This window comes from Pipistrellus hanaki, assembly GCF_964339955.1.
Source record: "Pipistrellus hanaki genome assembly, chromosome: 5".
Taxonomy (NCBI): Eukaryota; Metazoa; Chordata; class Mammalia; order Chiroptera; family Vespertilionidae; genus Pipistrellus; species Pipistrellus hanaki.
The window spans coordinates 57,759,684-57,782,080 of record NC_140507.1 but is presented as its reverse complement, the minus strand read 5'-3'; positions in this window follow the sequence as shown (position 1 = coordinate 57,782,080).

The following is a 22,397-nucleotide window of genomic DNA, read 5'->3' as shown; positions in this document are numbered from 1 at the left end:
TGTTTAAGCAGGAAGCCTTACTAGCTTGAAGAAAAGTCCATATTATAGCAGAAATTAAGTTTTAATCCACTGAAGGGAAAATTTGCTATTTCACAGAGAATAGAGTGATGGTTGCCAGGGGTTGGTTGTGGAGAAAATGTCAAAGGGTATTTATATAAACAAAATGTAGTTCTGAGGATGTAACGTACAACATGACAACTTTAGCTGATAGTGTGTTATTGTGTACTTGAAAATTTCTGAGAGTAAATCTTAAGTGTTTTCATCTCACATACAGACTCATACAAAAACAGAGTGAACTATGTGAGATGATGGATGTGTTCATTGTCTTGATTTGGAAATCATTTCACAATGTATGTGAATATCAAATCATCACACTGTACTCTTCAAATATATACAATTATATTTATCAATTAACCTTGTAAAGTTAGAAAAAATTGCTATTTTAGTCCATTCCTTCCTCCACCTTACCTCAAGTCTGTTTTGATACATTGCATATTTTTAATTAATGTTTTGTTTTGTAGAAACTAATATTAAAATCCTTAAATTCTTAGCATTAAAATAATACAAAGTTGAAGGTAATTTATATTTATATCAGGTAACAATTTGTTGCTTCATTGATTTCTTCTTAGAAACTACATAGGAATATACTATCAGTTAGTTTTGATTTTCTTTTTATGAAATGAGAATAAGAATGGGGTTCAGAATTTAAGTTTCTCTAAAAATCAGTGGCTTTCTGTCACATTTGAAACATGAAAAACTAAAATGACATTGCAAAATCCTCTTTTGTTTTCAAATAAAGTACTCAAGAGTGGATCAAGAAAAACTTAAATATGCTAATTTATTGAAAAAAAATATTTGCCTAATTTATTTTGCTGGTTAAGAGTTAATAGAATGCATGATATCTGATTCTCTGTATTTCTAAGATGGAAGAGGATTATTACAGGCCTGAGTGAAAGAGATGAGAATCTAGGTAAAGAGGCTAAACAATTATTTTTCTCAAAATTAGGATAGGAAAAACACTGAAGTAAAAAATGTGCATTAAATCAGCATTCGCTTTCTGCAGTCAAACGTGTAATTTGCCTTTCCGCCTGTAACATTCCTGGCAGGTGGCATGCTAGCTGATGTTTGTTATAATTACACTGCATCTCACCACCTGAGTAGAAATGCTGCATGTGAATCTCTCAATGTAAAACAACTGCCCATCAAGACATACATATAAAGGTAGAGACGTGAACAGAGAATTATCTATATTACTAACAGTGATTAGATAAAATCTGAAAGATTAATAATATTGCTCCCTTTCCCTTAACCCTCTCTCTGGACAAGAAAAGAGTATTTGTTCAAGGTCACTGTCATTCATTTTTCACAGTCCCAGGGACCTTTGAATGATTCAACATAACCACATGGCCATACCATTTTAAAGGACATTAACATTCCTATTAAGCTCTCGAGAATTTTGACCTTTCTTAAATGTCAGAGAAGGGATATTCTGCAGATACATTGTGATCAACTGGATGCATAATATACCAACTATTTGGGCTCCTCTGTCTACCTCAGACCCCATGGGAGGTAATGGATTTAATGAAATGCTGTTTTCTATTATGCGAAAGTATTTGTTAATTTGCTTAGCGACTCTCTTGGCACAGAAAATGCTGCAAGATTTGACACTCGTGATCATAGAATTGTATTCATCTGAATCAGTCTCCACATTTTACAAATGAGACAACTGAGGCTCAGAGAAATAAGACGATCTGCCCAAGTCAGCGAGCCAGTTAGGAGCGGAGCTGGGAATAGAATCCAGGTCTTCTGACATCCAGCCTGATATTCTCTCTACTTTATCATGCTGAACTGCATTTTCCTTCCTTGGATGTTTCTGTTCTTTTATGCAATTCACTCTATGCTGAAGTTCCAAGCAGAGGAATTGAGTTTTTCATTATAATTTTAATAAGGTGCCACAAAACATGAAATTCATATTGAATTCATTTTCTTTCTTAGACCATAAAGAGTGCTAAAGAGTAAAGACAAAAATCTGACCACATAAATTACCATCGTGTCTGGATTTCCAATTTAGATGGTTATATACTTGTTACTATAAATCCAAACACCTCTCTGACTCTGTCTTTTTAAGGTTTACAATCTTATATACAGCTAATTATCGGCCCTGCCAACTCTTTGACTAATTTTGTTTTCTTCTGGTTCAAATACCCCTGTATTAAGCCCTAGAAATCTATTTGGATTCCTTGAAGAATAGCAAAACATCCGTCAAGTCAAGAAGACAGAGAATGTAGTGTGTGTGTGTGTGTGTGTGTGTGTGTGTGTGTGTGTGTGTTTCCCTTCACAAAAAACCCCCAGAAAATTTGTTCTTTTTTCTCCACAAAAATTCCCAAAGTATTACAATTTTCTCAGTGTTGGTTCTCCTGTGCTAAAATTGCTAGTTTCATACACATAAAAGGCTGGATAGAGTTATCTTTGGCCATCACTGATATGGTTGGCACTCGCTGAGATTAAGAAGAAAAAAAAATCCATTGCCTAAAAGATGACATTTAAGAAAAATCTGTCCTAAACCAAATAGGAAACAACATGAAGTCATATTTATTCCTTCTTAAAATTAGCTGGAATCCTTGTAAGCTGCACTTTAATCTCAAACAACACAGTTGTCAGGTTATCTATGAAGCTAATTTTAACATGTATATGTGCTTTTCTCTGATTTGAATGTATTATATTGAGTGAAATACCATTGTTTGGATGGCATGCCAGTTTCCTCGTTACCAACAGGAATTTTGCACTGAAATGGCAGTACCCCATCTTCTGCTGCAGGCACCGCCCCCACCCCCCGACTCTGACTCTTCTCATTGTCAGCTCTGAAAAACCAGTTTCCCTTTTGCCCAAATCCCCTGCTGGGTCTAATCTTCTTACTAAGGCACAGCTCTGTTTATTTATTTATGACCATCCCCTTTTCCTAGGCTGTTTAGAGAACCTTATATTATTATTGAAATAAAGGGTTACAGCTGAAAGGGTCACTGGGCCGAGCCCTTTTATGTGATAAGTGAGGAGTGGGCGTGTAAGTAGCCAAGTTTAGAACTTCTTCATGACATTGGTGGAAACAGACTGATGTTTCCTCACAGTAATTGTCTGCTCACCCTGCTTTTCCTCTTCCTCTCTCTTTGATGGCCTGCAAAACTTCACTCAGATTTGGTATGATAAAAAAAAAAAAAAATTAAAAATTAAATTTGGTGGGAAACTCAGTATATTTGGTTGGTTATTGTAAAGCAAGATGGCTGTGTAATCCCCAGAAAGCCCCAAAGTACCCAGACTCTGCAATCATCAGACATTTCTTTGAACTTGGTTCTTTGCATCTTTTTGTTTTGGCAGAGTCTGAGCTCACATGATACCCCATCATGTTTCACGGAGGGCTCAGCTTGATTCTGAAGTTCACACACTGATGGGGGTCTGGTGGGGGGAACTTCTGGGAGGATGTTCAATAGGAGATTAAGGAGCGTGTTCGATGAAGAAAGAGTAAAACATAGACACTGGACCCATAAGAATGTCTCGGTGGAGGATGAGGGATGAAAATGGGGGAGGCAGTGATGAGAACAGCCTGGGTTAACAGCCTGGGCTCTCTCACTGGTTATTGTCTTCTAGCCAGGCCACATGGACCAACGGATAAACCCCAGAAAGAGAGGGACCAAAAAAAAGTTAAACAAAAAATTAAATCAGAAAAAGCAACTTTAGCTAAAATCTATGAGACATTTGGTGCGCAAAGTAACATATTTTTGGTACTTATGTTAAAACTGGAACTACACAAAAAAAGGACGAGAAAGCATCTTTTAGCTTCCGTATGGAATTCAGCATTGCTTAACTTAACAGAGGCTTTCAGGCAACCTAAATGCTCTGATACCAATGTGATCAATTACTTGACTTTTCCCCAGGATAGGCCCCAAATTCTTACCCGTGTTCTTGAGTCAGGAAGATTAGAGAAAGTTTGGAGAGTGAAGGGTTTATTGGAACAAGAGACGGAACCAGTTGGGGGCCAAGGACTTTTGCTGAAGGTCTGGGCAAAAATAATGGTGCTTTGACATTCTTCTTGGAGAATGTGCCACTAAAAGGATGAAGACAGCCCTTTCTGTTCACCACTGATTGCCACTCAAGCTGTGTATTTTGAAGCTTTGCTGTCAGCAAGGGTGATGCTCAGTGCCACCTGCTGGAAAGTGGCAGCCATACCTGGCAGACGGAGTGGGAGTCACAGGGCGGACCAGCAAAGAAACAGGTGACCTTAGGAAGCTATTCACCATGGAGGTAACCTCATGCCTGATGGGAGGAAGGACACCAAGAGGTTGTGCTGCTCGTACCAAGGGGGTGCTCATCAGATTATCTGCAAACTCCGTGAGACCCTGGCATGGGATCTCACAAAGATGCTTGGGAGAAAACTCAGGGTCTGCCGATGCTCTGTGTGAGCAGGTAAAGGAAAACCTGTGCAAACCTGAGTTTTGTATACTCTCTACTTCTCAGATTAAAAAAAAAAAATCCTACTTGAATGGCCTATTTTGGGGGTTGGAAGCATCTCTGTTTATTTGTAATTGCAAATTTATAAATTAAAAAACACTTTTATGAATACTTGCATTTTCATGAATGGTTGCCATGTATTATCATTTTCTTAGTACTCCTTAAAATAATTATTTTGTCCTTGGAATGAACAAATTACATGTGAGTTGCTCCATATATCCATTTGAATGGTATAGAGTTTATATATTGTCTTCTTTGTAACGTTGCGTATCTAGAGGTTGTGTGTGTGTGTGTGTGTGTGTGTTTTAAAATATATTTTATTGACTTTTTACAGAGAGGAAGAGAGAGAGATAGAGAGTTAGAAACATCAATGAGAGAGAATCATCTATCAGCTGCCTCTTGCACAGCCCCAACTGGGGATGTGCCCACAACCAACATGCCCTTGACCGGAATCAAACCCGGGACCTTTCAGTCTGCAGGCCAACGCTCTATCCACTGAGCCAAATCGGTTTTGGCTGTGTGTGTGTGTGTGTTTTTTTTAAATAAACTCAGCTTTTCAAACATTTTGTTGTCTTTTTGCTGAAATAACGAACTGCAGAAGAGTAATGAGGGAAACAGAATGAGTTCATCAGTGCCCTTTCAGTGTCCGTGTCTATCTTTTCTTACGATCTTGTGTCCTTGGTCAAACCAAGTCTCCAGATGGCAGTGTTGTCAGAAAGATCGAGAAAAATAGATGACCCAAATATAGTTTTATATCTGTGCTTCACTTTATAAATCACTAGTTTTGTTTCTGAAATGTTTTTCGGGTCAAAGCAGTTTTAAGATCCCTCTTCAGCAGTTACTTGCTGTTCTTGACCTATTCTTCCTATTTTCTGTGTATTAGATACTTTTTCAGCCTGGGATTTATAGTTCCCAGTGCAATACCCAGAGTTAGTTGAGAAACCACTTTTCATTTCCTGGTAAAGTTGCTATCAGCAACAACAAAAGTTCTATTTTATTTTACAAAATTCCCAATCAACATAAACCACTATTATCCACACAATCACATACATATGTAGACCCACAATAGTGCGTGTGTGTTTAAACCTTGATAAGAACCGCTGCATGAGATCTATCCTCTGAACAACATTTTAAAGATACAATGCAGTATTGTTAACTGTGGGCACAATCTGATACAGCAGATCCCCAGAACTCAGTCTAGTGTCTACTTTCTCATTTAAGAACATTTCTGAACTCTTCTCCAGAACTTATTTATCAAGGCATACTTTTCACTTTGCAGTAGCCTCTGTATACATCAAGTGCAAAGGTTTGTAAGCAGAAGTGTGCTCTTCTGTAAAGTAGCCAAACATCATGTGCTTTTTTCCATGCAAGTTTTATTTCTTCAATTATTTATTTGGGTCAGGGTGAGCTTTTGTACATAGGAGGACAAGAGAGCAAATGTATTCAGGCTTTTAGAATTTTGCAGAATGTATTCACTCCTGTTTCTTACAAATAGGATCTCCATTAGCATGACAAACGAAGAGCTAAATGACATATTTTTTTGTTGTTGAATAAGTGATTTAACAGTTGTATTTATAAATGACCTTGGGGTACTACAAGGTCCTCCCTCCAAATCACCTTCCCTGGGTCAAAGCTCATCCTACTTTAACTTGGCCTCCTTTTTAACAATAACTTGTGTGTTGAGGCATTGGTACAAGGTCTCCTGGAGGCCCCTGTCAAAATATGCATGCTGCCTGGCAGGGACAGGAGGGCTGTCTCATTAGCATAGGCTGGCAAGCTGCCACCTTCAGTCATTTAACATCTAGTAATTGAGCTCTTTTTATGTGCCAGGCAGTGTAGTCAAATAAGGAGAAAGGTGGGTCCCTGAGGACAAAAAGGATGGTTAATATTTGATGGCTATAAAGTGGGGGGGGGGGGGGGGGAAGAGAAGAGAGAAGGGGGAACCTGAGGTAGGGGGGAAATGGAAGATTTCAGGGCACAGGGAAAGCTCAATGGATTATTGCAACAGGGCTCACATACAGTGGTGGGTGTAAGTGGGAAGTAGAGGGTGTGTGCTGTGGGCCAAAAAGGGGCCACACAACTAAACCTGACAAGCTGAGCCCTGCCTTGCCGACTCAGAGACCAAAAGTAGCCTCATAGGATGGTCTGAAATTAAAACTTTCTAACCAAAAGAGAGTTAGAGGTTAGTCATGTCCTAGGCCGCATCTTACTTGACAAAGGTCAATCTTTAACTGAGCCTGTCTATTGTCTTTTTGCATCCAAGATAACATATCTTTAGAATGTCTAAATAATCCCTTTCGCAGACCCCTCAGGGCATACTCTTCCATCAGAGCACAAGACCAAGGAATCATTATAATCTCGTTCTCCTGCACAGCCTGAGGAATGCCGTGATTGGACTCATGTTTTAAAAGGCTCACTTGTATTGCTTTGTGATAAAGGGTTTAGGGAGCAAAGGCAGAAATACAGAGGTTGGTCAGGAGTTTATTGCAATAATTACAATAAGACTAGAGCGACTCTAATGGAGAACAGGCCAGATTTTGGAAAATAAATAGTAATAGAATTAAAAAAGTTTTTATTGATTTCAGAGAGGAAGGGAGAAGGAGAAAGAGATAGAAACGTCAATGATGAACGAGAATCATTGATCAGTTGCCTCTGGCATACCCCACATGGGAAATGAGACCCCTTGACTGGGAATTAAACTGTACCTGCAGGTTCATAGGTCGACGCTCAACGACTGAGTCATGTTGGCCATATAGTAATAGGATTTTTGATAAATTATATGGATTAGATATGGAACTTATAATTTGACTGATGGGACATTTTATCTTTAATATATATATATATATATATATATATATATATATATATATATATATGTTTTATTGATATATATATATTATTGATTTCAAAGGGGCGGGAAGAGGGAGATGGTGATAGAAACATCAATGATGAGAGAGAATCATTGATTGGCTGCCTCCTGCACACCCCTTACAGGGAATCAAGCTCGAAACACAGGCAAGTGCCCTGACTGGGAATTGAACCACAATCTCCTGGTTCATAGGTCAACACTCAACCACTGAGCAACACTTGTTGGGCCATTTTATCGTTTTAGAAATTAATTGCTAATGCATATTTCATCTAATGCTATATCATGGTTTCTAATGTTAGGGAAGAAAACTTTCATTAAAGGTAATCAGAGAGGAATGCTAAAACTACAGTAATTTCATTGGATTACTGATAGCTCATAGTAACAAGCATAGTTTCAGCCGTAGTGAGAGCTACACAAAAAGACATCCCTGTTCTGATGAGCTATTGGATTGTTCACAATGATGAATATATAACCTTAAGATATGTGCTGTGTCATAATACATCTGGAGAGAAGATTTTGTGTACATATATGAAACAGCTATGGAAAACACACATTTGCGCGCACACACACACACACACATACACACACACACACACTAAGTGATTTCACTAGACACTAAGCACAATAAGGATTCAGAAAAAAGATAAAATCAATCTGGGTTAAAGTGGGTCTTTGAAAGCTTTATCCCTGAAGTATTTTGAGTAGGCCTGATGTGAATGAATGAACAGTAATGAAATAAGTATGAATGAATTTTCTTAAGCTGAACATTTGTATAAAAGGTGCTAGTTTTATATTTATCTGCTTTGGTTTGTGGACAGTTTGAAAATTTAAAATAAGTGGAAGAAAATGCACAAGAACACATTTTATGTGCTATGTAAGGAGGTCATAGATATTCAGAAGCTAAAGGGTCCATGGGACCCAGATTGCAAACTGCTCAGTGTATGTTAAGCACTTTCATTCGTCTAACAAATAGCAACTATGCTTTAATATCCTCTTTCTCCTGAAATGTTTCAACCAAGTTTGCCGGAAGCCTTATCCAAATCAGAACATCACACAAAAGTGGGGTGATCTGGTTACCTTTATAGACCCAACAGAAAGTTACTAAATAGATTGATCCCATGGTGGAGAGTGAAAAGTAGACCTTCAAATGCCTTCATATTTGAGCAGTAAAGACAGGAAAAGATGCTGTGGTATTTCTAAACACTCGGTTATGTCCCAGTATAGAACGAATAGGCATGCAGAGGATGTTGACCACATCGTCATCCACACGTAGATGCAGTTTTTCAGTGAAATATGTTTACCTGAGAGTGGAGATGAGCAAGGACATTTGAGGCAAGCTCAGGAAAGATCCATCAGCTAACAATTTAAAGGAATAAGCTAAAAAATGAAACTCAGCTTTTCTGTACCCTAGAATTCTGCCAGTAATCACTAAAGTCATCACGCTATGGACTGCGAGGGCAGCGAGTCATTGTTGGTTTTTTTTTGCTAGTAAATTACATATCACCTACAAGCTATTTATTTATTTACCTATTTCAGGCTCATTAAAATGCACCCTTTGTAGAGCTCTCTGGGCACAGGTACAAAATAATGTCTTGGTAAGCTATGTGCTCTGGAAATCGTACAAGCAAGTAGACTCAGGCGGAATTGACACAGCCGAACTGGTAGCTGTCAGTGAAGTGCGGGCTGACCTCCAAGGGTGTAAGTGTCACTGTCGCAAAGTACTTTGTGAGCAGAGTGAGATGAACAGCAATTATCTCTTTCAGAATAGCAATCTCGGGGACAGTCATTTTCTCTCTGTGATTTCTGGGTTGAAAATGGTACTACACACTTCAGGGAGATGCCTTGAGTTTTATGTGGTATATTATACTTCTGCATGGCACCCTCTGTAGGTATCCAGATGGCAACCAGGTGAAACTGGTCTGAGCCAAGACAAAGGAGCAGACTGCATTGATTTTGACTACGACCTTAAAAACAAGAGGGGGGGCGGGAAAGTACTGCATTGATTTGACCTTAAAAACAGAGGCAGTGCCAACATTTAACCTGGCATATAAAATGGAGAAAAGGAATGATTTAGAGCACATGTGTCAAACACAAGGCCCGCGGGCCAAATCCAGCCCGCCAGGCCTTGCAATGTGGCCCGCACCGCGCTGTCATCACTGCACTCCGCTGTCAGTTTATGACATTGTCAGTTTATGACTGTTCAGTAAACCATTCGGCCCGTGATTTAGGCTGGATTTTAGATTTTGGCCCCTTCTCTGATTGAGTTCGACACCCCTAATTTAGAGAGTCAGGCAAGTCTATGTTATGGTTTGGGCTCTGCCACTTTACTAGTTCCTGACTAGCATTCATTTCTTGACTATTCATATCTTTAGCTCAAAAATGGAGATAATACCATTTTATTCCGAAGGTTTTTTAAGGATAAAGCAGATAGTTCTTATATAAAGCTCTTAGCACATTGCCTAACACATAGCAAGCTCTTGATATATATGTCTTTTTCTTTTTGGTTTGATGGTGGACTTGCCTCACCATGGGGGACCCTGCAGATCCTCTCTCCCAAGGTTCTCTCGCTCTCTGGCTCTGGCTAAGGCAGCGTGGGACTTTCACTCTCTGGGTGCATGTCATTCCCGCGGCTGTAACAGGTGAGAGGAGATCCGTGGCTTCATTGCCAGGAAGGACTTCATGGGAGCAGGTGTGTTTCCAACCCAGTCTCTCAATTTGCAACTTGGATCAACTTTTCTTATGAAAACGGCACTATTAACATTTTGGTGCAGGCTTTTCAGACTTAGTTTCTACGTACAAATAAATTAAGAAAATCATGATTATGCCATCTATACTGGTTAGGAACCTGCTTCTTTTCATTTAAAAATTGACGGTGAGCATTTTCCAATGTAATGAAGTTGTCCTATTATATTTTTTTTCTGAAAATAGAGACATCTTCATTTTAAAGTAGAATATGATAAGCATTCTTCACTGCTCTTAAAAATTTTATTTTATATCTTTCAAGATGCTTCTTCAAGTATATGTTCCATAAATGTAGTTACACTACACGTTTTAATCCATAACCTGCTTTTTAAATGCAACAAAATACTATGGACATATTTTCATTTCAAAATAAAGTCTACCTTTAAAAAAAAAGGTTAAAAAAAGCGGAAAAAAAAGAGGTAAAAAGCATTATACTATGTGGATATGTTGTTATTTACTCAATCTCTTAGCACTGGATACCTTGACTATATAAAGTGTTAGGATACAAAATTAAATTAAAAAATAAAGTGTTAGGATGCAACAGTCAATAAACATCTTTATATGGCATATTTGTACACTCATAGTCTTATTTCCTCAAGATAAATAATGAGAGATGGAATTTCAGGATCAAATTATATGCACATTTTGAGTGTTGTTACACATAGCCCTCCAGAAATGTTGAATATTTCACATTCCCTTTCAAAATGCATGAGCTATCCCATTTCCTCGTAGCGTTGCCAGCACTAGACTAGAGTTTTTCATTTTTATTTTTAATTCCTTGCTCAATTAAAATATCTTTGTAAGCTGTCCTAAATCCTTATTGGAACTCAAAAGTATACAAACATTTGGCAAAACGGTGCAACCGATTAATCCCGCTATACAGATTCTCCTTTCTCTAAGCAGCCATGTTATTCCCAAAGGGAAATATTTTCTATGTTCCTGACCACTGACAAACATATCAGGCTTGTAAACTTTTCTGACATGATGGCTGAATTTCGCAGTAAATATTTATTCTATATCTGTAACCCCATTCCAGACAACTTAGAAACCTGCTTCCGTTAAATAATAATATGTGTGACCCATTTTTACGTTTTAGGAGAAGTAAGAAATTGTCTCGGTGGGTTCACTTTCAAGGACTTTAACTGAAGACTTTCAGACAACTTGAGGGCTCAGTTATTCCTTTCAGACATGCTATGCAAGATGCATTTCTTTTGTCTGCTATGCTACTTATCTTGAGACCTCATTATCTGGAAATGTACCATGGCTCTGTGGCTTGAAGTCCTGAGGGAAATGTTTTCACCCACTATAATATCAGCCTCTCAGTTTTGAAAGTGGAATGTGAATCACAAATTTATACTCTACTCTTCAATTTGTAAAAAGATAGTGCATAGATGAAATGAAAAAAAAAAAAAAAAAAAAAAAGTAAGTGGATGAAACAGCTTTGTCCTTGTCTCCAGCACGCTAAGAGTTTGCATGAGGCTATCGCCACTGCTCGAAAGATCGACATGTTTAAATTACGGGAAACTCTGTTCATTAGAAAGAGTATTTTAAGAATTCTATCAGATGAGTACAGGGAGAATATGAAAAAGCTCGGAAAGTGTCAGCAGAAGATATCGTTTGATGACATACAAGTGTCAGCACTCAGTTAAAGAGCTACTCCAGCCATTACGGAATATGAACCAACTGTGTCACTTGGCAGATTTCCGAGCATATGCTGGTTAAAGTGCTTCCCCTCCTCCCCTCCCTCTTTTCCTTTCTTCCTTCCTTGGAGTAGATTTATGTATGTCAGTTATGGCATGCTATTGAAACTTTTTAATTTTTTTCACATTTTGGAAGAGCTGTAAGAACAGTTTTCCTTTCACAGCTGATATGTGGGGAGTCTTTAATATAATGGCCAAAAAAAAAAAAAAAAAGGCAAAAAGAAGAAAAGAAGGTAAAAGAAGCTATTCTAACAGCATACAATGATTTCAGCATACTAGTATATAATATATTTAATGGTCGAGGATTTATGGGTTGAAAAACAATGTACTTACCAGAAGGTTGTCCTTTAGATAAAAATGAGGGGAGATTTTAATAAGAGCCCCTATAAAGGAAAAGAAATTTGGTGGATGAAGAGGAAAAAAAAAATCATTGAGTGGGAGAATACATCCAAAGAAATTGGAGAAAAATAGCTTAAGCTTGCTAGTTTTTAGAAAGGAGCTTTGGAGAGGGTAGGGACCACTAGAGTAATCATGTATTCCCCAGAAGACTAGTTCTTCTTTAATATGTTAGTAGAAATGGTTGACCTATCGTTCATTTTTTTCAGGGTCCTCCCTTTGTGGAAAATGATAAGCCATGTGCCATAAGGCTATTCATGAGAAGAGGCTCACTCATTCAACACGTTCACTTCCTTCAAAATAAACCTTCACTAATCAATCAAAAAAACACAAATCTACCAAGTCGAACTCAAGAACACCCAATAGAACCTGGCAAATAAGCACTAAGCAGTTGATACATGAGTTGTTTTCTGACCTACATCTCCCAAACAAGCCCTCTGCTCCTCTTAGGAGGTGACAGCTAATTCAGTTCTGCCAGTGGAGCACTGTGAGCTGTGGGGCTTTTGGAAAAGCTGTGGAAAATGGCTAAGACAGTGATTCTTAAAATCTGTTTGGGAGATTAAACAGGGATTTCACACAGTATTTCAAGCATTTGTAAGCAATTTTTCTTTGGATGGTTTTCAACTCTTTTTTCCCTACCTTATGGTAATTCGGCTGTAGAATATCTCTACAGAATAAAAACAAGTTTCTGGGACACAATCTCCATTCTGAACGAAAACTGTGTTTCAGGGCTGTTTCTAAACTCGTAGATGACGACCCACATCTGCATCTTTTTCCTTTCCACCTCATTCTAATTCACAGACATCTTGGCTGAAGAAGTATTTTATCAGTTCTTTCCTGGAAAATCCCAGTGTGTGGAATCCCAGTGAAGAGGATATGCAGAGTGGAAATAATGACTGATAATAGTTTTCCATTTAAGACTCCTTAACTAGAACTGTTCAATGACACTTTGAAATGTGCTGTTACAGCAGTTATCAGTCGCAATGGATTCATGTAAGCTCTGTAGATAGCTAAGGTAGGCTAAAGATCAGCAGATAATTATTTAACCTCACTTGAGAGTGAATGTTTCACCCAAAATTCCATTCCTTTCTTGTCAATGATTGAACAAATCAGGTATATATGCAGACATTTTAATGTCTCTCATATTGTTTTTAAAAAAATATCTTTGGTCATAGCTACGTAGGTCAAAACGAACTATTGTGATTTGCCCACCCGAGAAATATTTGTTGGATGCTCTTTGAATTATAAAGGATCTATCTAACAAAAATATTGAGTTCCTTCCATGTGCCAGGTCCCAAATAAGCATATGTTTGGTTGTTCACCAGTGAAGTCATTTGGTTGATTCACCAGTGAAACTCCCCTTATCCACAGGGGATATGTTCTAGAACGCCAGTGGATGCCTGAAACTGCAAATAGTACCAAACCCTCTATATACTATATTTTTCCTATACATATGTAACTGTGATAAACTTCAATTCATAAATTAGGCACAGTAAGAGATTAATAACAATAACTAGTAATAAAATAGGACACTTGCAACAATACCTATAATAATAAAAGCACAATATGCTAATTAGACCGGATGTCCTTCTGTACGACATTCCACGTGAAGCCGGGGCTGCGAGGGAAGCCTGGGTCCCTGGTGCCAGAAGGAAGCCAGTGCCGGCAGTCCGGAAGGAAGGCCTACGCTTGGACAAATATTATGCATCGGGCCTCTAGTACTGTAATAAAAGATATGTAAATGTGGTCTCTCTCTCTCTCTCTCTCTCTCAATATATCTTATTGTACTGTACTCATCCTTCTTGCAATGATGTAAAATGATACATGATGAGATAAAGTGAGGTGGATGACATAGGCATTGTGATGTAACATTAAGCTGCTATTGACCTTCAGACAACAAGGGTTATTTGAACATAAGCACTGTGATGCTGTGACAGTTGATATGATGGTTACTAAATGACTAACCGGTGGATAGCATATACCTCATGAATACAAAGGGATTTTTCATGTCTTGGGTGGGGTGGATAGGGATGGTGTGAGATTTCATCGCACTACTCAGAAAGGTTCACAATTTGAAACTTACAAATGATTTATTTCTGGATTTTTCCATTTAATATTTTCAGATCACCTTTGACCATAGGTAACTGAAACCCTGGAAAGCAAAACCACAGAGAAGGTGGTGATGGAAGGACTGCTATCCTTAGATCATGCTATAGTTTGAAGATATAAGCGAAGTTCATTAGTTCTAGGAGATGAAGATTTTTTTTTTCTTTGCAATTATCCAGAGCTGAGTTTCAGTGGGTTGCTATTGTGAGGAGTCACAAGGAAGTCATTTGAACAATATATTATTGCTTATAAAAAGTTCAAATCTATTCAAGCTCCACTTTTGGCATTTTTTAGCTCTTTTAAATGATGCATTTAAAATCTCATTTTGTATTCAACAGTTTCAAAAGAAAATCTGTTTCATAGTCACAATTTTTCTACTTCTTGTTTTAAAAAAAACCCTGTGTATACATGCATGTGGTTACATCTAACATCGAAAGAAAACCTCTTATCTATGCAGATTATTTCTCTAAAGGCTTCCCTGAGCACCTCAAATTGTATTCATAATGGTTGCTCAAAGTGACACATGGCTGTACTTCTTTGAAGTATAGAATTACACTCAGCTGCCTTCATGCTGTGCAATCCAAAATAATTACTGTCAATGTCCAACTTCTACCTTTTAAGGCCCTGAGGTAGCAGAGAATTCATGAGGGAAATAAGTTAAGTGTGCAACCTGGTTCAAAGCCTCTCTTCCTTTTTTTTCTTTTCTTTTTTTTTTTTTTCTAAAGAGCTAGCATAAAACTTCCCTAAACAACTATTATTTATACATAAAAAGCTTCAGCATTTTATCTCAAACTGGATCCTATAAAATATTCTGAGATTGAAATGTGTTTGAAGACAACACCTGGGGCCTTCTCTGTAATTCAGAACTATTTTCTGCCTCTTATACACATATTTGGGATGCTTGCTTATATGATTTAATATAGAAAAGTGAACTTTTAAAATACATGAACATGAACTTATATATATGCCTAAACTATATGAATATGTAAAGTAGATGATTGATGTTGAGGGTTCTTACATTTGATTCCTCATTTTTCAGTTTACTTGGCATGTGGAGAAAACTATGATGATAATATCTGGTACAATATCTAAAACTTATTAAACTAGAAAGGAAAAAAAAATTGAAGAAAGTTCAAGTTACTCTTCAAAAAAATGTTTTTATTGATTTTAGAGAAGAAGGGAGCAAGAGAGAGAGATAGAAACATCAATGAGAGAGAATCATTTATCGGCTGCCTACTGCACACCCCTACTGGGGATCAAGCCTGCAACTCTGGGCATGTGTCCTTGGCTGGAATGAACTTGGGACCCTTCATTCCACAGGCTAACACTCTACCCACTGAGTCAAACCGGCTAGGGTCCAAGTTACTCTTGATACTCTGTTGACCTTAAATATCCTTACAATGTACATAGAATATTCTGAAAAAACATATTGCAAACTTAGCTTTTGAATTTCTTGATTGAAAATTTTCAAATTATTTCTAAATCAAAACTTCAAAAAACATTTAAACTAAAATTTATTTTGAGTAGATTAGAAAGCATACTACTTCTTTAAAAAGGTTTTTGATTTCTCAGCAATATTAGTATTAGTATTAAATAATTTATTTAAATTTTGTTAATTTAGATTTATGATAAGAATATAACTTAGTTTTAAGTTTACTTTTATATTATGAGGGGAAAAAGAATATGGGGTATAGTGAAAAAAATAATCAATTGTTTACAATAAATAGTATTACAAAAGAAATATTTACTCTTTTTTTGGAAGAGTATAAACTCCATTAATTACTTTAAAATACTGATTTACAAATAACAATTATATGTAAACTTGGATAGACTACACTTTTAAACCTAATTGAAATTATTTTTCATATTTAATATGATTTCTAATAGACTATATTATCTAATTTTTCACCTGAAAAAAACAACTTCCATATATATTCCAAGTTATTAATAATTCTGAAACTACCTTTCCCCTCTTTTGGAATTAATAAGAATTTAAAAAAAAATAGTAAATTTTGTTTTTTATAGAAAAGAAAATATATATGCATTGATACATATTGGAATTTAGAGAAAAGCATAACAAAAAGAAAATTATTTGTAAGCCTTTGAGAAACATTGTTAATACCAGAATGTATTACATTTCAGCTTTTTCTGTACATATTTACATTTACATATAGAGAAAACATATTTAAAACATATAAAAGCAGAATCATATTGTTTATCCAGTTTGAATATAAACATTTAGTGATTAAAAATTCTTTGGAAACATATTTTTATGGGCTGCATAATATTCCACAGTATAAATATTCCATAATTTTTTTGTTTTCCTACTTTTTAATACTTAGTATGTTTCAGATTTTTATAGTTATTTTAAAATCAGGCTGATCTTAATAACTTCACAAATAAATTTTCATATGCATCTTAGATTATTCTATTAGGAGAGAGTCCTAGAAATGGGTTTACTGGTCAGAGTATGAATATTTTAAAGCTACTACTACATAGAATAAAACCCTTCCTAGAAAAATTATATATACACACACATATATGTTACCATTCAGATGGCAATATAGTGAACTGCAAATTTCATCATAATGACTCAATATTGAATATTAGTATTTTAAAAATACTATTAACTTGATAGGCAATTGTAGTATATTTTAATTTGCCTTTCTTGGTTTGTCATGAAGTTGAATTCCTCAAAATATCAACTCACAGTGGTGATTAAAAGGGCCTTTAAACTGTACATAGCTAAAGCTCATGGAATGAATAGTTAAAAGACCAGTGCACCTACAGGAATCATGTACCTGGTTGACCCCTCATCCATACCAACTGGGTGACCTTTTATGACATTCCCTTTCTACAGTTTGCACATCTGTCAAATAGAAATAAGATTTGTTCTCCTAACTGTCTTATAAGAATGTACAAGAGATCAAATGAAATTATGGCTATGTGTTATAACAATGACTCACTGCATATCTGAGTTTGGATCTTAACTCTAATACTTAATCCTACATAATAAAAGTCAAATATGCTAAGTGTTCGGTCGCCCATCCCACCAATCAAAACATATTATGCTAATGATATGATAAGGCTGCTGAACTGCTCACTATGACATCATTGACCACTGGGGGCAGATATTCTGACAGATACCCCAGCTTGCTGCTGAGGTCTGGCCAATCAGGACTGAGTGAGACAGGCCTGACAGGCCTTAGAGTCCTCCTGTAGTCCCTCCCCTGCTGGCCAACCTCCTGTGTCCCTCCCCAGCCCTAATTGTGCGCCAGTGGGGTCCCTTGGCTTGGCCTGTGTCCACTTGCAATCTGGGACCCCTTGGGGGATATCAGAGAGCCAGTTTCAGCCTGATCCCACAGGCCAGGCTAAAGGACCCCACTGATGCACAAATTCGTGCACTGGGCCTCCAGTATCTTTATAATACTCTCAGCTTCAGTTTTCTCTTATTTAAAATGGGGGTAATCATCGTGTCTTTCTAAAAAGAATTAAGTGAAACAATATTTATATTGCTCAGTAGGGGGTTTGACACTTATTAACACTCAGTAAACATAAATGATTATTAGTAGTAGCATGTGAAAATAATCTATATTAATAAAAGGTTAATATGCTAATTAGACCAGACATCTTCTGGACGTCCTTCTAGACAAAGCCATAGTGGCAAGGACTGAGGCAGAGGCAGTTAGGGGCAATCAGGCTGGCAGGGGAGGGCAGTTAGGGGCTACCAATGCTGGCAGGAGAGGGTGGTTAGGGGCGATCAGGCCAGCAGGCAGAGGTGATTAGGGGTAATTAGGCAGGAAGGCAGAGCAGTTAGGGGAAATCAGCCAGGCAGGCAGGTGAGCAGTTAGAAGCCAGTGGTCCTAGATTGCAAGAGGGATGTCCAACTGCCAGTTGGGATCGGGCCTAAAGTGGCAATCAGACATCCCCCGAGGGGTTCCATATTGGAGAAGGTGCAGGCCGAGCTGAGGGACCCCCCCCTTCCTGTGCACAAATTTCATGCACTGGGCCTCTAATATAATATATAAAGTACTTCACGATGTAAGATTTTATTAGTTTATCATTCAGATAATAAGTCAATTATCCAATTTGCTTAGGAGCTTCACTTCTTTCCCTGACTTCTTTGGCATTGCTTTACGTAGGCATTTTGGAATGTTTTATTAATAAAATTTGTTTTGAAAATAATCATGAATATAAAAATCATAGTACCAAAGTACATTTTGTTGAAATGCATATTACTATTAGAATAATATTTATATTGAATGTGTCTGATCATGTTTTTCTTTTCTTCTCTGAAAATCTGTAGTTAAATTTTTTTTAAAAAATATATTTTATTGATTTTGTACAGAGAGGAAGGGAGAGAGATAGAGAGTTAGAAACATCGATGAGAGAGAGTCATCGATTTGCTGCCTCTTGCACACCCCCTACTGGGGATATGCCTGCAACCAAGGTACATGCCCTTGACCGGAATCGAACCCGGGACCTTTCAGTCCCCAAGCCAAGGCTCTATCCATTGAGCCAAACCGGTTTTGGCTGTAGTTAAATTTTTAAAGGGAGTGGGTGAAAACTCTTTTTTTTAAAGTGATTTTTTTTTTTTATCCTCATCCAAGGATATGTTTATATATTTTTATTGATTTTAGAGAGAGAGGAAAAGGGGCCGGAAGGGGGGGGGGAGAGAGAGAGAGAAACATTGATGTGAGAGAGACATCTAATGGTTGCCTCCTGCACATGCCCAGACAGGAATAATTGTTTTCTTTGAGTTTACAATCATGAACAATGTTAACTGGACCGCCCCCCCCCCCCCCCCCCCCCCCCCCGCCATAAAACTGAACTCAAACAAATTTGAATTGCTGAAGTAGCTATTCACAGAAATCAGTAACACCGAACAACAGTAGAGAACATTTGCATTTTATTTATGGGTTGGGCAGTGGTTCTTTCCAGGGAAAAGTAGAAACAACACTCTGATTGATCTTTTTGGTCCCCAAGTCCTAAAAGGCAGGAACACAAATGATTGCTATTAACATAGCCTTGGGGAAGAAGGAAGAAAGAAATGAATGTTGAGCTTCCAAAATTGCTCTGTCTGCACTGATATTCTGGAAAGCAAGAAAAAAGAATGGAGCGGACGGTACAGATCCGCATCTCACTCTCCTCTCCCTCCCACACACAGCGCCTCTTCTGCGATTTTCATTTGGCCCCAAGGTTTTGGAGAGATCAATTCGGATACTTTGCAGGGAAGGAAATAAGATAGGAACTCCTACTCCGGTGGAGCTGCTTGGAATAGTGAGCAGTTTTTGGCATAGCTTGATGGCAGAGGCCAGGTAATAGTCTCCAAGAAGAGAATTGCTACTTAGTTTGAAGCTCATGGGGGGTGGGGGAGGGGGGCAACCACTAAATGAAAGCAGGAAGGAAAATGAGTGGAGGTTTGAGTGGAGAAGGCAGGAGCCCAGAAAGAACACTTTACTCTGATGAAAACTGATTCCCACCCCATCATCACTTCAGCAGAGGGCAATGGAAATACCTCTGCTTCTATTTTAAATCAGAATGTGTTCTTTAGGGTAATGTTTGCTTTCTTTGCTGTTTTATTTGATGGCTGCGGTGCTGACACGGAAACACAACGGTTATTAAAATATTCACTGCAAAGAGCTGGTATGAAACAGTCTCCTATACTGGGGCTCTTTTACTCATCTGGATTAACCTTCCTCCAGCAATCACAGCATTGTAAACACCCCTCAGCATTATACAGAAAACAGCAGCATGCAGGTTTAAACGATTGCTTCAGCCTTTTTTTTTTCTTCTTTTTTTTTCTGGTCCAACGCGTGACTTGTTTTATTTATCAGTCTCTGCATCCCCCCCGCTGTTTTTAACAATCACGCAAAGCTGAAAGCTTTGCCTTTACTTTTTACTCCCTGTTTAATGAAGTCCGTGTTGAAATACCCACTCCCCTCATTTTTTCCCCCTTAAAGGTCAAGGCTTGAATAGGAAACAAATTTGGAAGGTCAGTGTTCAAATGTTAGTGCTTTAGCCTACAGAGTGCCAAGAAAACCCAGGGGACAATCCCATGGAGAAGGCAGGAATTAAGTCAGGCTTGCTTAAAAAACCAACAAACAAAAAAAAACTTTTGTGTATTAATGGAACAATGTGGCTGAGAATTTAAACTCATAAAAGTCAAGAAAGTCAAAATTATCGCCCTCCCAGCTATTGTTATTCATTCCTTGCACACAGGATAGTATTTTATGTACTATATTTGCTGTTATCTTTATGCCGTTATATAGAATATGCCAATTTATAGGTACTAGGGGAAGCATAATTCTTCATTTCCAATTTCCCTGCATTCTAATTCTTCAGCACAACTGGCATTATCATTCCTTTGCTTTCCCCTAATTTTGTTTTTTGAAGAAAAGGAAAAATGTGAGCTGACCATGTATTTCCTTGTCTTAACAACAGTTCACTGTCTTTTGGGACTTATTATGTATTTGCGGGCCAGCTTACAGAGGTACCCAGAACATTTCTTTTTTTTTGAGAGAAGAGGTTTCTGCAGTTTGCAGAAGCATTCTCAAAATTCAGCAATCCTCTCTGGAAGAGGCAGGCAGTAACTTGGTGGAGTTCTCCAGGGTCCTGACGCTTTATCCGTGTACTGTTCATAGCTTTGTATACATGCTTTATACCTATTTCAGCAGATGCTGTAAGATTTTAAAATAAGAACATCCAGTCAGTATCAGATTGCAGGTCTGTGCAATATCTCAGGAGCAAAATATTTAAGAGAAAATAACCAGTTTTTACTAGATCGGATATGCTATTTTCACAGGAGAAAGTGCATCAGAATGCTTGGTACAGATATCCTAAGCAATCTGCCTTAATTAAACTGGGTAATTGATAGGTGCTCGGACACAAAAGGTTATTCAAAGTCAGTTGCAGGCTCCATTTATGTAGCATGATGTCACCAGTAGTGGAAGGAGTGTGGGAGTCGGAGGGATTTGAATGTGATACTGATAATAATTGCACCTCCTCACAGAACTGTGTAAAGATTAACTGAGTAATTTATGCAAATTACCTGCCACGTGACAGGTTCTCATAAATGTATAGCAACGTGATTAGGAGCAAAGTTACTGAAGCCAGACAGCCTGGGTTTGAATTCAGGCTGTGCCACTCAGCTGTGTGACCTTAGGCATGTTCGGTGATCTCGTTTCACTTTTTTTTTTTTTTTTTTTTTTTTAATATATTTTATTGATTTTATACAGAGAGGAAGGGAGAGAGATAGAGAGTTAGAAACATCGATGAGAGAGAGTCATCGATCAGCTGCCTCTTGCACACCCCCCACTGAGGATATGCCCGCAACCAAGGTACATGCCCTTGACCGGAATCGAACCCGGGACCTTTCAGTCCCCAAGCCGACGCTCGATCCATTGAGCCAAACCGGTCCCGGCATTGTTTCACTTTTCTTATCTGTAAAATAGGAATGATTGAAATCCTGACATCATGAAGCTCTTGTGAAAATTAAGTGAGTTAATTTATGCATATTGTTTAGGACAGTGTCTGGCATATATTAAGCACTTATGTTTATGTCACCCAATAATATCATCCTAGATGTGTAGTGTTCTACTGACTCACAATCAAAATTAATTTGAGAGATTTCTCCCTTGTTAAATAATTTGTAGATTTCCCAAGTTGCCTAATTTGTTTTCCAGCACTCAAAAATTTCCCCTATGATAAAACCACTTTCAGCTTATTTCTAATATCTGGTAAAACTGATGGATAGTTGTTTCTAGTTAAAGTTCTAAACAGACACAAACTTTGCCTGTTAATAACTAAAGCCAGCTTAGGTGGAATGCCCCAGTCACCATCACTGTGCTTTTAACCCAATTTTTAAACCTATTTTTTTCTTTCTCTAATATTCATAAATTATTAAATTTATTAGAATCAAATTTTGATTTAACTTATTTAAGTCACGGTGTTAAATAAACTTCTCTCAAACTAAAGGACATTTCCAACATAGCAATTCACATTTAAATATTGGTTTAAATCAATGATTTTTGGTGAAGATGTTATAATTAATAAATTATAAAAGCCATTCATAGTGGAGA